Source organism: Solanum pennellii, chromosome 2, assembly GCF_001406875.1.
Source record: "Solanum pennellii chromosome 2, SPENNV200".
NCBI classification, from domain to species: Eukaryota; Viridiplantae; Streptophyta; class Magnoliopsida; order Solanales; family Solanaceae; genus Solanum; species Solanum pennellii.
The window spans coordinates 23,938,469-23,960,178 of NC_028638.1; the positions used below are offsets into that span (position 1 = coordinate 23,938,469).

The following is a 21,710-nucleotide window of genomic DNA, read 5'->3' on the forward strand; positions in this document are numbered from 1 at the left end:
ATATGATGAAAGATAATAAATAATTTTAGAATTACTTTTTTATATATGAAATGAATAATAATCAAGAGAAAATTGTATTTCACGCTAACAAAAATCTACCAAGAATGATGACAAAAAGAATCAAACAGTTCTAGAAACATCATAAGTTATTGTTATTACCATTAACTTATTTTGTTATTACTTCATTTCCTTTTTTTTTAATTTTGTGAGTTATTGTGATATCTCTTTATTATTACTCTATTTTACTATTACTTTAATTCAATTCTTAATATTTTTTCTATTCATTATGCTTATAAAAAAAAGCCTACTTTTTATAGAAAAATATCATGAATTAATTATTTAAATCTTTATTTTGACTCTAATAAATATACTTGAAAATAAATTACTGTGATAAAATTAATAATATATATTAGATTGAAATTAAAGAAAAAGATGTTAAAAGTAACTTTACAAATAAAAATGAATGAGATGATATATTTGTATTAAAGATGACCAAGAATAAAAATGTAATTTCATTCTTACAAAAATCTATCAAGAATAAATAATTTTATAATCATCTTTTTATATATGAAGTGAATGATGATCAAAGGTAAAATGTAACTAATGCAAGCAAAAATTAACAAGAATGATAACAAGAAAATTAAGTAGTTCTACAAACATCTTTAGGTATTATTATTAGTATTACCTCATTTTTGTTATTTCTTCATTTTATTTATGAGTTATTGTGATATTTATTTATTACATGAAAGTTAATAAATAATGATTACGCTTAGCTCTTGATTATTATATATCAAGTATAATATTAGGTGAAACCAATCAAAATTAAAATTAAAATTAAAATTTATATGTATATTAAATTTTATGTATTGAAATATTTTTCAATTTTGTGATCTTTAATATGCTATATAAAAAAATTAAAATTCAGAAGTTATTTTCTTTTTGAAATGAAATAAAAAATAAGTTCATATAAAATCAAAAGGTGCAAGAACATTTATTAAAAATGAAATATATATGTGTTATTATTCAATTGAGCTTTCATATATTATTATTTTTTTAAAACAAATTGTTTGACTTCCTTCTATTAATTTGTGCATATATGTGGAGTTTTAAAGATTTCAACATTTTAATATAGAAATATAATGATATGAAAATTTTAATTCTTTGTTTTAATTTTTAATTTGATATATATTTGAAAATTACATAAAAAAAAATGAAGCTTAAAAACGCAACGTAACAATTTAAAATATTTTTAGAAAAGCATAGTTAAAAAACATAATGAAATTTGGTTGACTCCGTTATTTTTATCGAAACAAAATAAGTTGCATATATTGTTTGAAAATAACATAAGAACTAAAAAGTACTATGAATCACAGTAAAATGACAACTAAATATATGTGATAATCATATAAAAAATTTCGTTTACTTTCCTAAAATCACTTGTATCACATAAAATAAAACAGATGGAGTAACATATATTATTTGAAAATAACATAAAAGGTATTCCATAAATTAACAATTTTAAAATATTTTTTTTAGAAAACACATAAAAAATTTAGTTCATCTTTTCAAATTTCATTTGTGTCACATAAATTGGAAGGAAAAAAACTAATATATGTTGGGTCTGCGCAGACACATGATATCTAGTAACATATTAGAAGACTCTAAGAGGAAGTTGGTGTTCGTCGTCCTATCTGCTTCCTCAAAGGTTAAATCTGTCTTTTCCTTTCTCTTGTTCCAAGCGGTGCTTATTCTTATCTCAATTTAGAGGCTTTCATACCAATAAGACCCATTAGATTTCAACACTGATTTCACTTCCACACCGATTTCTGCTTTGTGAATCCGTATCTTCTTCTTCCAATTTGGGTTTTCCTCTTTTTTCATTACTGTTTTTGGTCGAATTTGCTGAAGATTTTGTTCGAATTTTCTATTTCAGCTGATCTATCTGATCTATCTATACTATATGAGTTCTCTTTTTTGATGCAATTTTTGTTTTTTCTAGGTTTACAAATTATTTTGATTAAGTCATAGAAAAGATTTTTGAAGGAAATAATTGTTGTGAGCTTAAACTGATTATACACATGCACTGAACTTTCTCTTCAACTGTTACTTTAGTTGTAACTTTGGATCTATAGCGTTGGTCGTTCTTACGTTTCATCTGTGCACAAGTCTTTGGTGATTGGCCGCTGCGCTCAATGTCGTGTTGCTTTCCAATTAGCACAAATGGGATGTAGTTTAATAGCCTAGCATGTGAATGATGAATATAATATACGGAAAAGGGCCTAAAATACCCTTAAAGTATTAAAAATGGTACAAAATTACCCTTCATCCACCTATTGGCTCCAAAATGCCCCTTTCATCCACCTATTGGCTCCAAAATACCCTTGTCATCCACCTTTGTGTTCAAAATTGACCACTTTTTTAATTGTTTTAAAATTAAACTCTTTAAATATTTTTTAAAATACTTGGTGTTCAATTATTGATTATAATTATAATTTATTAATATAATTTATAAACCAAACCACTACACACTCATTACTTACTAAACCTCACCAAATTAATAATCCAATTATAATATCAAAATCGTCATAAACACTACTAAAACACGATGAAATTATAGATTTCTGAAAATGACATTCAAAATTATTCGAGTCCGAATCGGAGCCCCAATTAAATTTAGGTTGAGCCGCTTATTTAGGAGGACACTTTCTTTCAAAATAGAATTAGAAATTTATGATTAAAAGGTAAAAAAGTAATGCATCCCGAATTTATTCATGCACTTTTTTTTAAAGATAATTTTATAAATATTTATGATTTTTTAAAAAACTTTAATATATTATTTAGAAAAAAAGTTACCTATGAAGTAACATCACATAATTGAGACGTAAAAATAATTAAGATAAACATAGTCAGACTTTTAAGTTTATTGGTGACTTTTATTTAGCCACTTGAATGTATGATAATTTACTTCTATAATTTTTAAAAACACTCATTTGGCAGTAGCTTGCAATAATAATGTGACAGATTCATTAATTTAGAGGGATTTAATTATTAATGGGGTGGGTAGTGGATTGATTTATAAATTATACTAATAAGTTAAATTATATCATATAGTTGAGCACCACGTATTTTAAAAAAATATTTAAATAGTTTAAATATAAAACCGTTAAATAAGTGGTCAATTTCGAACCAAAAGGTGGATGACAAGGGTATTTTGGACCCAATAGGTGGGTGGGAAGGGTATTTTGGAGCCAATAGGTGGATGGAGGGTAATTTTGTACCATTTCCAATACTTTGAGGATATTTTAGGCTTTTTTCCGTATAATATAAACATCATGCTGCCAAAAAATTCACCATTTCCAAAACAGAAACAGAGGAGTTAAGGAGCTTAAACTTATTAGACACTTTTTAGCTGCACACAAAAGTTAAAAAGTGTTAATATAGGGGGCATTTAATATTAAAAGAAATGTGCATATTTACATTTTCATATTGACCGTTTCTTTGTTTCATCTATACATACGTTTATGGATATTTATTGGCATAACTAGGCGTGATAGCCCGTGCAAGCACGGGCCTAATATTTGGAGTAAAAAAACAATACTTTCAGATGAAACTCGATTAATATGATATGAAATTGCAAAACCATTATCAAATCAACTAACATAGAGAGATCTAAAAATTTGATTTGTGATATACCTTGACATAGCTACCAAACATACCACATCACTCAACTGTTGCAAATATATAAATAGATTAACTACCAATAGACCCTTTCTTTTGCTATAATTTTTCGATGTCATCTAATGAGATCTCTCCTTACTTCATAAAAAAAAAAGATAATTGTAGAGAATGAAAATTTTAATCTATATGTCCGCTGGTTACAAGTGTTTACATTCGCATTACACGTAAATTTTTAGTTGATCAACGAAGAGGCAGAAAATCTCCGTCCAAGCAAATTCCTTTTCTGTGTTTCTAATCTGACCTTCTGAATTTATTGCCATCATTTTATCATACTATTTCAATGATGACTTGGAATCAATTCAATATTCTGGAAAATAATATTTAATCAAATGAATGTTAGCTCAAGTTTGCAACATGAGTTGGCCACAAGCTAGTAATAAACATCACCTGAGAGGCAACATACTAAACTTTTTTCTTGTTTCCCGTATATATTATATGTGGATGGTGGCACAAGATTCACTTAAAGCAATTATAAGTTTTTGATCGATAGATGAATCGTTCAGCATGATAATTCATAATCTGATAAAACAATACTTCTTCATAAATAAATAACAAAGAGGCATGTGTTGTCTAGAGATAGATGAAGATAAGAAGTCATAATTATCACATCTGATATTCCACTCCTACATGATTTATTTTGTATGTATCGTTAATCATGACCATCAAATATCTTGAATGTCATGTCTATTTGCTGAACTTGCCATATATGAACAACCACTAATTATGTTTATTGTAGTAATGATACTATTTCCAATTAATATAGTATATGAATATGAACATCAGAAGTTCTTTACTATCCAAGCATAAACACAGAGTAAAAACAAATGTACTACTTCCTTGGTTTCTAAAACCAACAAAGCTGCAGAACATGATTGGCTTAACTATTATTTAAAAAAAATCAATGATGAAAGACGTAAACTTACATTGCCTTGGCCTAATCTTTTGAATCTAATTCATTCTCTCACAACTATCTTTCTAACAGTCAAATTTTTAATTCCTAACCATGAAAAAGAACAAACATGTAATGACAAAAAGTAAAACTTGGAATGAAAAAGATTAATAATGCTTACTTGAAATTTTGAGATAGTAATCCAGAAAAAAAACATCATCATTCACAAAATAAAGAACAAAATAATCACCAAATACCATAAGACATTAAAATGAAAAGTAACAAAAATTCTTCATACTGACAAGAAATTAGCAACACATATGCATACCATTATTGTACAGCAACAACAAATACAGTAAAGAGGAAGAATAACTATACATCTGTCATGTGACTTTGTATCAGTAATGAAAAAGTCAAATAATGTTCTATGGATATAAGAGATAAGAATAAAATAAAAAAATAATCATCACAATTACACATTTTGTTCAAAATATTTTCATTTAGTTTTGCACATTTACTCTTAATTGTTCTCCTAAAAGTTGAAGTAGTTTGCTCCTAATAACTATCAACAAATTGAAGTCAATCAATATAGGAGCATATCCAATTAATCATTACCAAAATAACCACACAAAAAGCACAAGCAGTAGATGTTGAAACACCTGATTCACATTTATCCCATTTCAAATCGTCTACTGATTGATCAGAGTGAAGAAGACTGAAGCAAATGTGGTGAATGAAAGCTTAAATAATTATCAAACATGATAAAAATTTTATGTCGCAACTCATCATGCTGGAGATGAAGGCATGATGATCTGCTAAAAAGGTCTCTCTTTGTTGTATTTATACGGTGTTTCTAATCTTCATTCTCTGCATCACTATATCTATGGCAGATTGACAGCCATATTTTCCTTCAACAAAGCTAGAATTTCTTTCAAATTCAATGAAGTGAAATAATCTGCTACAAGTTGTAAAACATCTATCAAAAGAGAAAAGTTGAAATTAATAAAAAAATATCAACTATTTTAGGCATATTATCAAACACCTAAAAACGTTCATCAAACTCTATTAGCAGTAATTGCATACCTTAATCAAACAAAAAAGAAAAAAAAACTCATAATAAGGCACACACCTGATATAACTTACAACTCAAATTGAGATAAAGGAAAAAAATATTATGCCCAAAAACTCAATAATTAATCCAATAGTGTCTTTTAAGAGGAGGCGTCGACTAATGTTCTCACACTGCTAGAGAAATTTCTAAAGATCTTTTCTTCCTTTCTTGATGTACATCAAGCAATGAGCAAATGAGGCAAAAACTTGAAATTAATGCATACAGAATCTAGCTAGTTAAAAGCATCCAAGTAAAGGAAAAAATTAAACAGTAGAAACCACTTCGACCCCAAACAGTTACAAACTCAAAAAGAGACAGAGCAAATGAAAGATGATAATGAAAAAGAAGAGTTAAAAATGTCAATGGAAGACAACTAACTTGACCGGTGGCACCAAAAATAAATAAATTAGAGACATAAATCAAGTATAAAGTTTAAAGAAATCTCCAAACATACTCATCTGCTAAATGAAATAAAAGCACCTTGCGATAACTTTTAATGCAAAAGAACATACCCGAAACCAATTGCAGGAAAACAGTATGAGTTCCACAATTATAAAATTTATAGGCTTAAAAGAATCTGCTAAATTGCTAGCACTTACAGTGAAATTAAAAAGAAATAATATATGAATCACAATGTGTAAACTTAAATCGTTGTTAAACCTGTGAAAGAAGAATCAAGAAAATGGAGAAACACAAAAAAAAAATTGGTGAACAACTAAAACAAAGAGATAAAGAAGGCGAGGAAGAATAAGAAACAAGTGCAAATCACCAACACAAATTTAAAAATTATATATAACAAAATATTAATCAGTTTTCTTAGGCAAATAATCAAACATCTAGGGTGCATAATTTTGCATTTGTGGGAATAACTTATAAAGAAAAGAAAAAATAATCAAAGTAAATAAAAAAAAAAAGCACATGCATGTCGTTACCCCATCCAAAATCATCTATTGATAGTATCTCCGGAAACTAAAAAAACTCAGATGACCATGATACCATGAAAAAATGCCTCAGCTTTGATTTCTTGGTTAAATCAATTTTCAATAGTCATCAGATCTATTAAATTTGGTGCTTAATTTTCTCAATTTTTTACTTTGGTCTTCCTCTTAATTGTTTAATCTTCACAACAATTAGAATAGATTTTGTGTGCGTTGATGAAGATTAGAGCTTCAAATCTAATACAAAAGTGATGGGATAAATTGTTGTCTTTCTTTTTCAAGAGAGAGTATGACAACACGTGCTCTGCACACACATTGATACGTGGCTTTTTCTTTTCAACTTAACAGACACATAGCATAAATATTTGACTCAAAAGTCTGAATTGCCCTTGATATCAATTTAATTGACCTTAACCAGACATGTTGAAATAAGCTCTTTCTACTATAGTAGAAATAGAAATTAACAGACACATAGCATAAATATTTGACTCAAAAGTCTGAATTGCCCTTGATATCAATTTAATTGACCTTAACCAGACATGTTGAAATAAGCTCTTTCTACTATAGTAGAAATGTGGAAGTAACTACATTAATCTATTGGAGTTAGTGTCATATGCATTAGTACATTTCTCATTGTCATATGCATTTCAGTTATGCATTTCTCAATGTCATTTGCATTGCAGTTATGCAAAATGCCTTTGATGGCATTAGCCGTTGATGGCATTTGTGCTAACTTCATTGTCACTCTTAACTCCTCCATTATCCTTGTAATTTATGTAACTCCTAAGACCATTATATACACTATTTACTACACAATAATCTTTCTATTTATTGCTAGGAAGACATCCACAACTATAAATAGTGGTGGTCTTCATTTGGTTTGAGACACACAATACACAAGATAAAAAACATAGAGTGAAAGTATAGTCTAAAAGAGAGTTCTTAGTAGTTGAAGGGAGGTGTTCAAATATGTGGAGCTTTGGACTCAACTCTTGTCCAGAGTTGTTGAGTTATAATTTGTGAAGGTTGTTGTATTCTGGAGAGGAAAAGTCAAGAGGATTACTGCTGGACCGGTGAAAACATTTGCTGTAGTAGGCTTGAATATCCTTTAAGAGAAAGATATCCGCGCCTTAATCTTGAAGAGATTTATTTTCTTCATTTTTTATTTTCAATTGTAATGTTGTATTTTTTTTGTTATCTAGTGTGTTTTTCACTAACAATTTTAAGGAGATTCAAAGAGGACTACAATTGAAAAAATCGTGGATGTCAATATGGGAGACCTCAACAAGCCATTTCGGTTCAATGTTAACCATTTCAAGAGATGCAAGGGTAGAGTACTTTTCTACTTAAGTCTTCTCAATGTTTCTTATGTATTAACCGAGAAGAATCCAAATAAAGAAGACATCACCACTATAAATGATGATGAAATTATTTCTCATCTAGAGAAAGTGGAAAAGTACGATGGTGATTTCTTTAAGTGTCAGTATTATCTACTTAATTGTCTATCTTATAATTTTTATGATTATTATGATAGAACTTACTCTAGTGCAAAGAAAATTTGGAAGGCATTGCTGAGTAAGTATGATACCGAAGAGGCTGAAGCGAAAAAATATGCAGCTAGATTTGTTCATTTCCAAATGATGGACAACAAATCAGTGGTAGATCAAGCTCAAAACTTCATCATGATTGTTGGAGAGTTTAGGTCCGAAGAGGTTAAAATTGGAGATAACCTTATTGTTTGTGGCATAGTGGATAAAGTTCCACCTTCTTGGAAGGAATTTCAGAAAACTATGTGTTTCAAACAAAAGAAAACCTCTCTTAAACCTTGATAATGAAAATCCGCATGGAATAAGAAGCAAGGGGCCAACAGAAGAAAACAACATCTCATCGAAGGTAAATTTAATTACTTTGAAGAATGCTACTCCTGAAACTCACAAAAATACTTCTTTAAAGCCTAAGAAGAAAAAATTCAAGAAAAATAATGTTAGACCTCCCAAGAAAAATAATGGTGAAAATTACCAAGGACAAAATCAACAAGTTCAAGAAAAGGGACCATGCTTTGTTTGTGGCAAGAGTGGGCATATTGCTCGATTTTGCTGATTCCAGAAACGTGATCCTAACCCTCAGGCAAAAGTTACCGAAGAACCTTTTGTGGCGGTTATTACCGACATAAACATGGTTGAGAATGTTGATGGATGGTGGGCTGATTCTGGTGCAAACCGTCATGTCTGTTATGACAAAGACTGGTTTAAAAAATATACTCATTTTGAGGAGCCAAAACCATCATGCTTGGTGATGGTCACACTACTCAAGTGCTTGGAAAGGGAGATGTTGAATTGTGTTTTACTTCTGGAAGGATATTAACATTGAAAGATGTACTTTATACTCCTTCTATGAGAAAAAATTTGATGTCTAGTTTTCTTCTTAATAAAGTAGACTTTAAACAGATTATTGAATCTAATCAATATGTAATAGTGAAAAAAGATATTTTTGTGGGGAAGGGGTATGCATGTGATATGATGTTTAAGTTGAATGTTGAAATGAATAAAACTTCTACTTCTGTTTATATGTTTTCTTCTACTAATTTTCTTGGCATGCTCGTTTGTGTCATATTAATGACCGTTATGTTGGAATCATGAGTAGTTTAGGTTTAATCCCAAAGTGTTAGGCTTGTAGTAAAACCAAGATCACTAAAAGAACTCATTTTCAAGTTGAAACAAAAACTGATTTGTAAGAATTAGTTCATACTGATATTTGTGAACTTGGTGGAATTCTAACTCGTGGAGGTAATAGATATTTTATCACTTTCATTGATGATTTTTCTAAGTTTACATATGTTTACTTGATGAAAAATAAAAGTGATGCTTTTGAAAATTTTAAAACTTATCTCCATGCTTATTGAGTCACATGTACCTTTAAATTTTTGGGGTGAAGCTATCTTAACTTCTTGTTATGTATTGAATCATGTGCCTAAAAAAAAGTCAAAACTAACACCTTTTGAATTGTGGAAAGGTTACAAGCCATGTTTGGGATATCTAAGAGTTTGGGGTTGTCTAGCCTTTGTGAGGCCAATGGATCCCGAGATTACAAAGTTGGGTAAGAAAGTTACTACTTGTGTTTTTCTTGGTTATTCTTCAAATAGTACAACCTATAGATTTTTTTAATCTTGACGATAATATTGTGATAGAATCAGGTGATGCTATTTTTCATGAAAATAAATTTCCTTTTGATACTAAAAATAGTGGGGGTCAAAGAATTGAAACAAAATATTTTGTCACTACCTAGTTTTTCTACTTCTACTTTGAAAACTAAAGAAGTTAATGATTTTGAGTTAAGAAGAAGTAAAAGAGCTAGAGTAGAAAAAGATTTTGGTCCATATTTTTATGTGTTTAATGTTGAAGATGACCCTCTAACTTTGAAAGAAACATTATCTTCACATGATTATATTTTTTGGAAAAAGGCTGTAAATGATGAAATGAAATCTCTAATTTTCTAATAAAACTAGGAAGTTAGTTTATTTACCACCGGGTTGTAAAATAATTGGTTGTAAATGGGTCTTACGGAAAAAGATGAAACCGGATGGATCTATTGATAAATATAAGGCTAGGCTAGTTGCAAAATGTTTTAAACAACTAGAAGGCCTAGAATTTTTTGATACTTTTTCTCCGGTAACAAGAATTACACCCCTTAGACTTTTAGTTGCTATGACTGCAATTTTTTATTTGCAAATTCATCAAATGGATGTAAAAACTGCTTTTCTAAATGGAGACCTAAATGAAAAAATTTAAATGGACCAACCTGAGTGTTTTGTTGAAGTAGGCCAAGAAAGCAAAATGTGTAAACTTACTAAATCTCTACATGGCTTGAAACAGGCACCAAAGCAATGGCATGAAAAGTTTGATTCCTGCATGATTCAAAATTCTTTTAAAACAAATGAGTATGATAAGTGCATATATCATAGGTCTTGGAATAATTCACATATGATCATTTTCCTATATGTTGATGATTTGTTGATCTTTGGATCTAACATGAATGTTATTGATGAAGCTAAAAATGTTCTCAGAAGCCATTTTGATATGAAAGATCTTGGTGAGGCAAATTTTATTCTTGGAATAAAAATAACAATAACATGTGAGGGAATTTTCCTTGAGCAGTCACATTATGTTGAGAAAATTTTGAAAAAATATAACTTTCATGATTGCAAGCATGTTGCTACTCCTTTTGATTCAAGTGTTCACCTATTTCCTGCTGAAAGTGAATATGATGTAATAAATCAAAAGGAATATGCTTGTATAATCGGAAGTTTGAGATATGTGACTGGTTGCACTAGGCCTGATATTGCATATGAAGTAGGAGTACTTGAAATGTTTACAAGCAAGCCAGGTAATGAACATTGACATGCTATAACAAGAGTTATGAGATATTTAATTGGAACAAAAAATTGTGGTTTGTTCTATAAAAAAATATCCTGCTATACTTGAAGGCTTTTATGATGCTGATTGGAACACTTTGTCAGGTGATTCTTGTTCTACCACTGATTATGTCTTTAGTTTAGGTGGTGGTGCTGTTTGTTGGAGATCAAAAAAGCAAGCTATAATTGTTAACTCTACCATGGAGGCTGAACTAATTGCTTTAGCTTCAGCTAGTGAGGAAGCGAATTGGTTAAGAGATTTGTTGTTTCAAATTCCTTATTTTGAAAAACCAATTCCTCCTATTTTAATTCATTGTGATAGCACGACTGCAATTGGTAGAGTTCAAAACCATTATTACAACAGTAAATCCAGACCTATAAGGAGGAAACACAATAATGTAAGATCGTATTTGACAAATGGTACCATTAATGTTGACTATGTCAAATCTTGTGATAATCTTGCAGATCCTCTTACGAAGGCCTTAACAAGAGAAAAGGTCTGGAGCACATCGAGGGGGATGAGATTGAAGCCTACAAATCCTTGAGTCATATATGACGAAACTCAACCTGGGGACTAGAGATCCTACAACCAGGTTCAAAGGAAAAAAACTAATCATATGATGACTTGTTGTGAAAAATGCAATATCATTTTATTCCTTCCCTATGATGTGGGTGCATTATTTCTTGTAGTTTGTGAAGGTTGAGTTGATATAACTCTTAATGAATATCTGTAGCCCGTATGGGTGGAGTGTTAAACTTACAGGAGCACTCTCAACAGATTTCACCTATGTGATGTGTGGAAGTAGGTCGCTTCCTATGAGAATGTGGCTTATTCTCAAATGCACTCATGAAACCGGGATAGCACATGACCATAACGTGCTGGCTGTTAAAGCTCAAGTCAATACCTTTATTATTATGTGTGAGCAGTGATATTTAAAGTCTGAGACCACTACGACTCTGGAGTAAAAGTTACTGTTTCACTAAGTGAAGATTCAATGGAGATCACAACTTCATTATGCATAGTAGTCTTCCTTCAACTGATATACTCTCTTATCTAAATATTAAAATGAGTGGGGGACTGTTAGTGTAGGGGGGATTTTAATATTAAAAAAATGTGCATATTTAGATTGTCATATTGACCATTTCTTTGTTTCATTTACACATACGCTTGTGGATATTCACTGGCATAACGTGGGAGTAACTACATTAATCTATTGGAGTTAGTGCCATAAGCATTAGTACATTTCTCATTGTCATATGCATTTCAGTTATGCATTTCTCAATGTCATTTGTATTGCAGTTATGCAAAATGCCTTTGATGGCATTAGTCGTTGATGACATTTGTGCTCACCTCATTGTCACTCTTAATTGCTCTATTATCCTTGTAACTTATGTAACTCCTAAGACCATTATACACACTATTTACTACATCATAATTTTCCTATTCATTGCTAGGAAGACATCTCCAACTATAAATAGTGGTGGTCTTCATTTGGTTTGAGACACACAATACACAAGAGAAAAAACATAGAGTGAAAGTATAGTCTAGAAGAGAGTTCTTATTAGTTGAAGGGAGGTGTTCTTTTTGTGGAGATTTGGACTCAAGTCTTGTCCAGGGTTGTTGAGTTATAATTTGTGAAGGCTGTTGTATCCTGGAGGGGACAAGTAAAAGAGGACTACTGCTGGATCGGTGAAAACGTTTGCTGCAGTGACTTGAATCTCCTTAAAGAGAGCAAGATATCCGCGCCTCAGTCTTGAAGATATTTATTTTCTTCATTTTTATTTTCAATTGTAATCTTCTAATTTTTTTTGTTATCTAGTATGTTTTTCACTAACAAAAAGATTCAACCTTTCGCTTCAAATACCAAAATTTTGGTCTTTTCCACAAGATACAAAAAGTTACAAAAAAAAAAAAAGAATCAAACATATAGGAGGAATAGTCTAATCAAGTTTTAATCTTCGCGTTACTTAGTGGAACAAATATATAGAAGCAAAAGAATTCTAACAAAGTGGTAGATTTTCTCAACACATGAATTGTTTTCTTGCTAACCTTAATTGAAAGCAAGGAATTATCACTTGAAAACCAAATGGATTTGGCAAGCAACATTATTGTTGGTAGTAGACATTTTCTTCCTGCTAACACAACTTATTTTTCTGTGATCTTATTGTGTTAGCTAAGATATTATAGAATGGACTTGCTAGCAAAACTATAGAGCTTATTTTTAATAGAATACCTTTTGTCGAGTAATACACGGAAAATGATCTAAAATATTCTTGAAGTATTAGAAATGGTATAGAACCACCCTCTATCCATCTATTGGCTTCAAAAAATCCTTTTCACCCACCTATTGGATCCAAAATACCCTTGTCATCCACCTTTGGTTCATAGTTGACTACTTATTTAACGATTTTAAATTTAAAGTATTCAAATATTTTTTAAATACGTGGCGCTCAACTATTTGTTATAATTTAACTTATTAATATAATTTATAAATTAATCCACTATCCAACCGTTACTAATTAAACCCCACAAATTAATAAATCTGCCCCGTCACTAATTCAACAACAGAAAATCTAGTGCCAATGAGTGTTTCAAAAAATTTGAGGTAAAAATGTCTATAGAAGTAAATTATCATACATTCAAGTACTCAATCAAAAATTATTAAAATCCAAGTTTCCAAATAAAAATTATCGATAAATTTAAAAGTTTGACTATGTTTATCTTAATTATTCCTTCGTCTCAATTATCTGATGTTTCTTAACAAAAAACTTTTCTAAAAAAATAATATATTGAAGTTTTAATATTTAAAACAAATCATAATACTTAGTAAATATATTTTAAAAACGTGCATGAATTAATCCGGCATGTACTACTTCTTTATGTTTAATCATAAATTTTGAATTCAAGTTTGAAAGAGAATATTATTGAAATTGTCCTCCTAAATAAGCGGCTCAACCTAAATTTAATTGGGACTTCGATTCGAACTCGAATAATTTTGGATGTTATTTATAGGAATCTATAACTTTGTCGTGTTTTAGTAGTGTGTAAGGCGATTTTGATATTATAATTAGTTTATTAATTGTGTGGGGTTAAATTAGTAATTAGTGGGTAGTGGGTTGGTTTATGAATTAAATTATAACCAATAATTGAGCGCTAAGCAATTAAAAAGTATTTAAACAATTTAAATTTAAAATAGTTGAATAATTGATCAATTTTGAACCCAAAGGTTGATGACAAAGGTATTTTGGAGCCAATAGGTGGATAGAGGGTAGTTTTGTACCATTTTCAATACTTCAAGGGTATTTTAGGCCCTTTTCTGTACAAAAAATACCTCAAAAAAAGTTATGACATGCACCAATGACCTAATAATATCGTGACGATTAAAAGAACAATACTTACTTCTTTTCGTTACTACCTGAAAAATGACCAAATATTGCGTATATGCCCCAAATGACCAAAAAATCAAGAAGCACACATGAACAATAAAAAAATGCCTCGAATTTTTTTTTGCTTGCACCAATTACAATGGAAAATCGTGATGAATAAGACAACAAAATTTTATTTCTTTTTGTAACTGCTCGAAAATGACAAAATATTACGTTAATGCCCCAAAATTATCGAAACATCAAGAAACACACAAACAAAATACAAAAATGCCTCAATTTTTTTGACTTAACACCAATGACCCTATAATATCATGATGAATAACAGAACAAAACATTACTTCTTTTTGTAATTGCCCAAAAATGACCAAAAATAAAAGAAACACAAACAAAACAAACCTTTAAAAAAGTTTGAATTGCACCTATGAACTTAGAATATTGTGATGAATAACATAATAAAAATTTACTTCTTTTCTCAATTGTCCGAAAATGACCGAATATTAAGTAAATGCTCAAAATGACCAAAAAATCAAAGAAACCCACATATACAATATGAAAACACCTCAAAAAATTTTTAATTGAGCTAGTGATCTTAGAATATCGTGACCAATAGGAGAAAAAAAGTTTATTTCTTTTCGTAATTACTCGAAAATGAACCACAAATCAAGAAACACACATAAACCATAAAAAAAAAAACACCTAAATTAGTCGATTTGCACTAATGACCTTAGAGTTTCGTGAAGAATAACATAACAAAACTTACTTGTCTTTGTAAATGCCCAAAAATGCAGAATATAACGTAAATTCTCCAATATAGCCGAAAAATTAAGAAATACAAATAAATAATACAAAAAATATCTCAAAAAGATTTGGACTTGCACCAACGACCTAAGAATACCGTGATCAATAACAGAACAAACATTTATTTCTTTTCCTAACTGCCATAATATTACATAATTTCCCCAATATGGGAGAAAAATCAATAGACACATGAAACAATACAAAAAACCTCAAAAAAGTCTCGACTTGCACTAGGGACATTAGAATATCGTGATGAATAACTAAACAAAACTTTACTTCTCTTTGTAACTTACCAAAAATATCGAAAATTACGTAACTGTCCCAAAATGGCTGAAAAACCAAGAAACACACATAAAATAATACAAAAAAACACCTCCAAATTTTTTGACTTGCCCCAATGACCTTAGAATATCAACACAATTAACATAACAAAACTTTTTTCTTTTCGTAATTTCCCAAAATGGCCGAATATTATGTAAATACTCTGAAATGGCTGAAAAAATAATAAACACACATAAACAATGCAAGAAAACACCGTTAACAAATTTTGACTTGCACCAATGACCTTAGAATATTCTGATGAATAACAGAACAAAACATTACTTCTCTTCGTAACTTCTCGAAATTGGCCGAATATCAAGTAAATGGCCAAAAAATCAAGAAACACACACAAATAATACCAGTTTAGCCTCAGAAAATTTTTGATTAACACCAATTACCTTAGAAAATAACGACGAATAACGGAAGAAAACTTTACTTCTTTTCCTAACTGCATGAAAATGACCGGAAACACTAGAAAAAACACCTCATAATTTTTTTGACTTGCACAATGACCTTAAAACATCGTGACAAGTAAGAGAACAAAACTTAACATCATTTTCATAACTAGCCGAATATTGCGTAAATGCTACAACATGGCCAAAAAATCAAGAAACACATAAATAATATAGAAAATGTGTCAAAAGTTTTTGACTTGCACCAATGACCTTAGAATTTCATGACAAATAACAAAAAATAATTTACTTCTTTACAAAACTGCCCGAAAATGATCAAATTTTACGTAAATGTCTAAAATGACCAAAAAATTAAGAAACATTCAAACAATACAAAAAAGACCTTAACTTTTTTGACTTGCACCACTGACCTTAGAGAATCATAATGAATAATAGAACAAAACCTTACTTCTTTTCGTAATTGCCTGAAAATGGCTGAATATTACATAAATGCCCAACATTGGTCGAAAAATCAACAAACACACATCAACAATAAAAAATGCCTCAAAAAAAATTTCAAATTGCACCTACGAACTTAGAATATCATGACGAATGACCGAACAAAACTTAACTTCTTTTTGTAACAGCCTGAAAAATGGCTGAATATTATGTAAATGCCCAAAAATAATGAAAATCAAGAAACAAACATAAGTAATACAAAAAACTCGTAAAAAAATTTGATTTTTACCAATGACCTTAGAATATCGTGATAAATAAGAGAATAAAGCTTTACTTCTTTTCGTAAATGCCTGAAAAATGGTTGAGTATTACTCAAATCCCTCAAAATGACCGAATAATCAAGAAACACACATAAACAATACAAAAAATGATTCAAAAAAATTTGACATGCAATAACGACACTAGAATACGATGACAAATAACGGAACATTACTTCTTTCCGTAACAACTTGAAAATGATCGAATATAACATAAATGCCCCCAAAAGGTTGGATAATCAAGAAATGCACATAGGCAACACAAAAAACACATAAAATTTTGAATTTGCACCAATGACCTTAGAATATCGTGACGAATAATAGAAAAAATCATACTTGTTTTTGCAACAGGCAAAAAATGACCAAAAAATCAAGAAATACATAAACAATACAAAAAACATCTCAAAAGAATTTTAACCTGCACAAATAAATTTAGAATTTCATTACTAATAACAGAACAAAACTTCACTTTTTTCATAACTTATGCTTCAAAATGAGCGAAAATCAAGAAACACACATAAACAATACAAATAACTCCTCAAAACAATTTTGACTTGCACCAATGGACTTAGAATATCATGACAAAAAATAAAACAAAACTTTACTTCTATTCAGAACTACCCGAAAAATGGTCAAATATAACGTAAACGTCGTAAAATGGCCGAAAATTAAGCACACATAAACAATACATAAAATACCTCAAAACAATATTGAGTTACATTAGTGAACTATGAATATCGTGAAGAATAGTATAATAACTTTACTTCTTTTCGTAAATGACACAAAATGAAAAAATGTTACGTAAATGCCCCAAAATGGCCAAAAATCAGGAAACACATATCAACAATTAAAAAACGTCTCAGAAAAATTTCGACTTGCACCAATGACATTAGATTTTTATGAAGAATAAAAGTACAAAACTTTAATTTTATGTAACTACCCAAAAATGATAAAATATTACGTAGACGCCCCCAAAATAGCCAAAACAAATCAAGAAACACATACAAACAACACAAAAAACGCCTTAATAAAAAATCGACTTGCACAAATGATCTTAGAATATCGTGATAAATAGCACAACAGAACATTACTTCTTTTCGCAACTACCAAAAGAGGCCGAATATTACGTAAACACCCCAAAATGAACAAAAAAATCAAGAAACACACATAAGCTTTTAAGAAAAGCACCTCAAAGATATTTTGACCTGCACAAATGACGTTAGAATATCGTGATGAATAACATAACAAAACTTTATTTCTTTTCGTAACATCCAAAAATGACTGAATATTAAGTACATGTCAGAAAACGACTGAAATATCAAGAAACAACATAAACAATATCAAAAAACGCTTTAAAATTTTTTGAATTGAACTAATATTATTAGAATATCGTGAAGAAATACTTAACAAAAATTTACTTCTTTTAATAACTTATCGAAAATGGTCGAAATTAGGCAAATGCCCAAAATGGCAAAAAATTCAAGAAACACACAAAAATAATACAAAAAATGCCTCAAAATTTTTTGGCTTGTACCATTGAACTTAGAATATCGTGACGAATAACAAAAAAAAACTTTACTTCAGTAACTATCAAAAAATGACTGGATATTACATAAATGCCCCAATATGGCCAAAAAATAAAGAAACACACATAAATAATACAAAAAATGCCTCAAATTTTTTTGACTTGCACCAATGACCTTAGAATATCGTTGCGAATAACAGAATAAGACTTTACTTTTCTTCGTAACTGGTTGAGAATGGCAGACTATGACGTAAATGCTATAAAATGGCTGAAAAATCAAGACAGACACTTAAACAATACAAAAGTTGCCAAAAGAATAATTCAACTTGCACCAATGACCTTAGAATATCAAGAAAATAAGAAAATAAATCTTTTCCCGAAAATGGCCGAATATTACGTAAATGGCCAAAAAATCCATAAACAATGTAATACAAATACAATACAAAATTTAACTTCTTTTCGTAACTTACAAAATATTACGCCGATGCTGAAAAATCAAGAATCACACATATACAATACAAAAATGCTTCAAAAAATTTCGACTTGCACCAATGACCTTAAAAAATCGTCACATATAAGAGAACAAAACTTTACTTAACTTCCAGGAAATGGTTGAATACTACGTAAATGTCCCAAAATGGCGGGAAAAAACCAAGAAACACACATAAACAATACAAAAAACACCTCAAAATTGTTTGACTTGCACCAATGACCTTAGAATATAGTTACGAATAACACAACACAACTTTACTTCTTTCTGTAACATCCTTAAAATTGTTCAATATTATGTAAATGCCCCCAAAATGGACGAAGAATCAACGCCTCAAAAAAATTTCAACTTGAGCTAATGACCTTAGAATATTGTGATACATAATAGAACAAAACTTTATTTCTTTTCTTAACTGTCCAAAAATGGCCAAAATATTACGTAAATGCTTCGAAATGACAAAAAAAATCCAGAAATACACATAAACAATACAAAAAACACCTCAACAAAATTTTAATTTGCACCAATGATTTGTTGTCAGATCCGGGGACTATCCCTTAGACGTAACCGGCGTCGTCCTAAGAGAGAACTAAGATTAGCCTCGTAGCATTCATCATTACATTCATAGGTTAAAAGTGTGGAAAATTAAAACTTATTCCATCTACATCTACTTCATGAGGCCTACTTAGACCTATCGCTTACGCATAATATAAATTCATAACGATTACACATAGATCCCTCATATAAGAAGATTACATAGTCTTCTACTTTTATTGCATATATATATAAGATACACAATATAGTCTTAAAAGGGATGTCTGATATTAAACCATTCAAACATAATCGAACAATATGGGCATGAGACCTTACACAATGTATAACTTCCACTTAGGGCTTACAACAATATCTTGAAACAAGTAAAATGAAATGATTGTCTTTAGACTATAACAAAGAAACATAGCTAGAGTAAGAAAAGGGCATCATCCTCGGACTTGAGGACATATCCACACTTCGAGAATTATTCCAAGCCTTTCTTTCAGATGGAAACAATCTCCTGAATGGTCGAAACCTAAAATGTTGGGGAAAAGGGAGAAATGGGGTTAGCACATCACTTGTACTAAGTATAAAATCATATGCACATACAACATAGAAATCATGCCAAAAGGGACATTTTATAAAAGCATGCTAAGTTACTTTAAATATACATTATGCACCACACAAGAACACATATAAGCCAAGAATCCTATCTCTCTCAATGATACAAGCATATTAAACACAAGACCAACCTACTTAAGTTAAGCCAAGTCAACATGTGTATAGCATAATAGAACTCATAATTAATACAACTCTACCATCATAGTATAACCACAAAACATATTCATGAGTATATAACATTGCAACATAAGTAAAGACCCTTATCCATAACCCTTCACCAAGTCTACTAGTGCAATGGTTAAATAAAGCCCTATAAACTCACTCAACCAAGAAAACTAGTCAAAGGATTATGAATATGTACATATCATTCCATAATAGGTATTCCTCCTCACATTTAGCAATATGGACCATTAACATGAAGAATCAACATAAGCATAACATATAAGAACATCTTTCTAAGACTTCCCTAAAGGCTAACTAGTGCAATGTATAGGTAGAGTTCCATACCCCTACCTAGACTAAGTCAAATCCCTTAGGTCATCCTAGTTAGAATTCACTTTATTATTCCATTTTACTTTTGGGAATATCTTGCCTTTAAACGAAATAGACCACATGAGCTAATGTTGAATCCGGTGTCATGGAACCCTACACCGAAAGAAGGTAGATTACTTGCCAAGGTAGTACCGAAACATAAACATAACATCTATGTGGATCCACTATCTAGTATTCCGACAACATAGTTCAAGAACTAGAAGATGTGTTTGGGACCCTCTTTATTCTACATGCATTTTATTCTCCAATCTCATCGGTACAATATTGATCCTACCTTTCCGATGTGGGAAGGGACACTCCTCACTACTAGTTTACTCGGTGCTAAATTAGAGTCCCTTTTCAAATGTCTTTCATTTATTATCATAACGTAGTTTAGGTCATAGGGTTCATCCCTTATATATTCATATTCATTATCTCAATAGGAATTGCATGAGTAGGTCCTTTCAATACAATTCATACATGTGATGTTAGCACATTTACATCACTATATCATAATAAGGCACATCGATAATTGATCACCAATCTTATATCATCACATCCTAGACAAAAATTCAGAAGCCATAAATCAAGAAATTTTAATTAAACATCATACCAACCCTAATAAATCTTATCATAAGGTGTTGTTCTATAAAACGTCATCACTAAACACAAGTAATCATAATTGAAGTGAAGGTTTGAGATCACAAGACTTACCCCATCTCCTTCACAAGACATCATCTAAGGTTTTACCATAAACCATCCAATTAACCTCGAAAATGGGTGTAATATCATAATACAATAGTAATTAATACAATAATGAAGTCAATTAAACTTAACAAATCTGATGAAGAAGATGAACTCCAAGAGAGCTCCAAGAACTGACGAGTTAGGGGAAAATGTTTAGGATTTTTTTATAAAAGAAATGGGTAATGAATTTTAATGGGTCGGGTGGATCCGGGTGGATAGGGTGGTTTGGGTCAAAATAATTATATTTTAATTAATTAAATTTCTAACCAATTACAACATGCCACGTAATAAATGAAATAATTAAATATATTGACTAAGTAGTCTGTTAGCCAATAGGGCAAAATAGGTCCCTAAAGGTTAACCCCAAGTGTATTTTAAGGCCAAAAGATAAACGAGGGGTATTTTTGTACCAATTCTAATACTATAAGGGTATTTTAGACCCTTCTCCGGTTTTGAAAATAATGTACATTTTGTCCTGTTATTCATCACGATATTCTAAGGTAA

General features: G+C 30.2%; 1 long non-coding RNA gene across 1 annotated transcript; it reads right to left on the minus strand.

Moving 5' to 3' along the window:
• Positions 1-5,131: 5,131 nt before the first annotated feature.
• Positions 5,132-6,905, minus strand: LOC107010579. Its single transcript, XR_001455735.2, has 2 exons — positions 6,671-6,905; positions 5,132-5,603 (listed from the first exon to the last, which is right to left on the minus strand). It is a non-coding gene; the product is annotated as an uncharacterized LOC107010579 (long non-coding RNA).
• Positions 6,906-21,710: the final 14,805 nt, after the last annotated feature.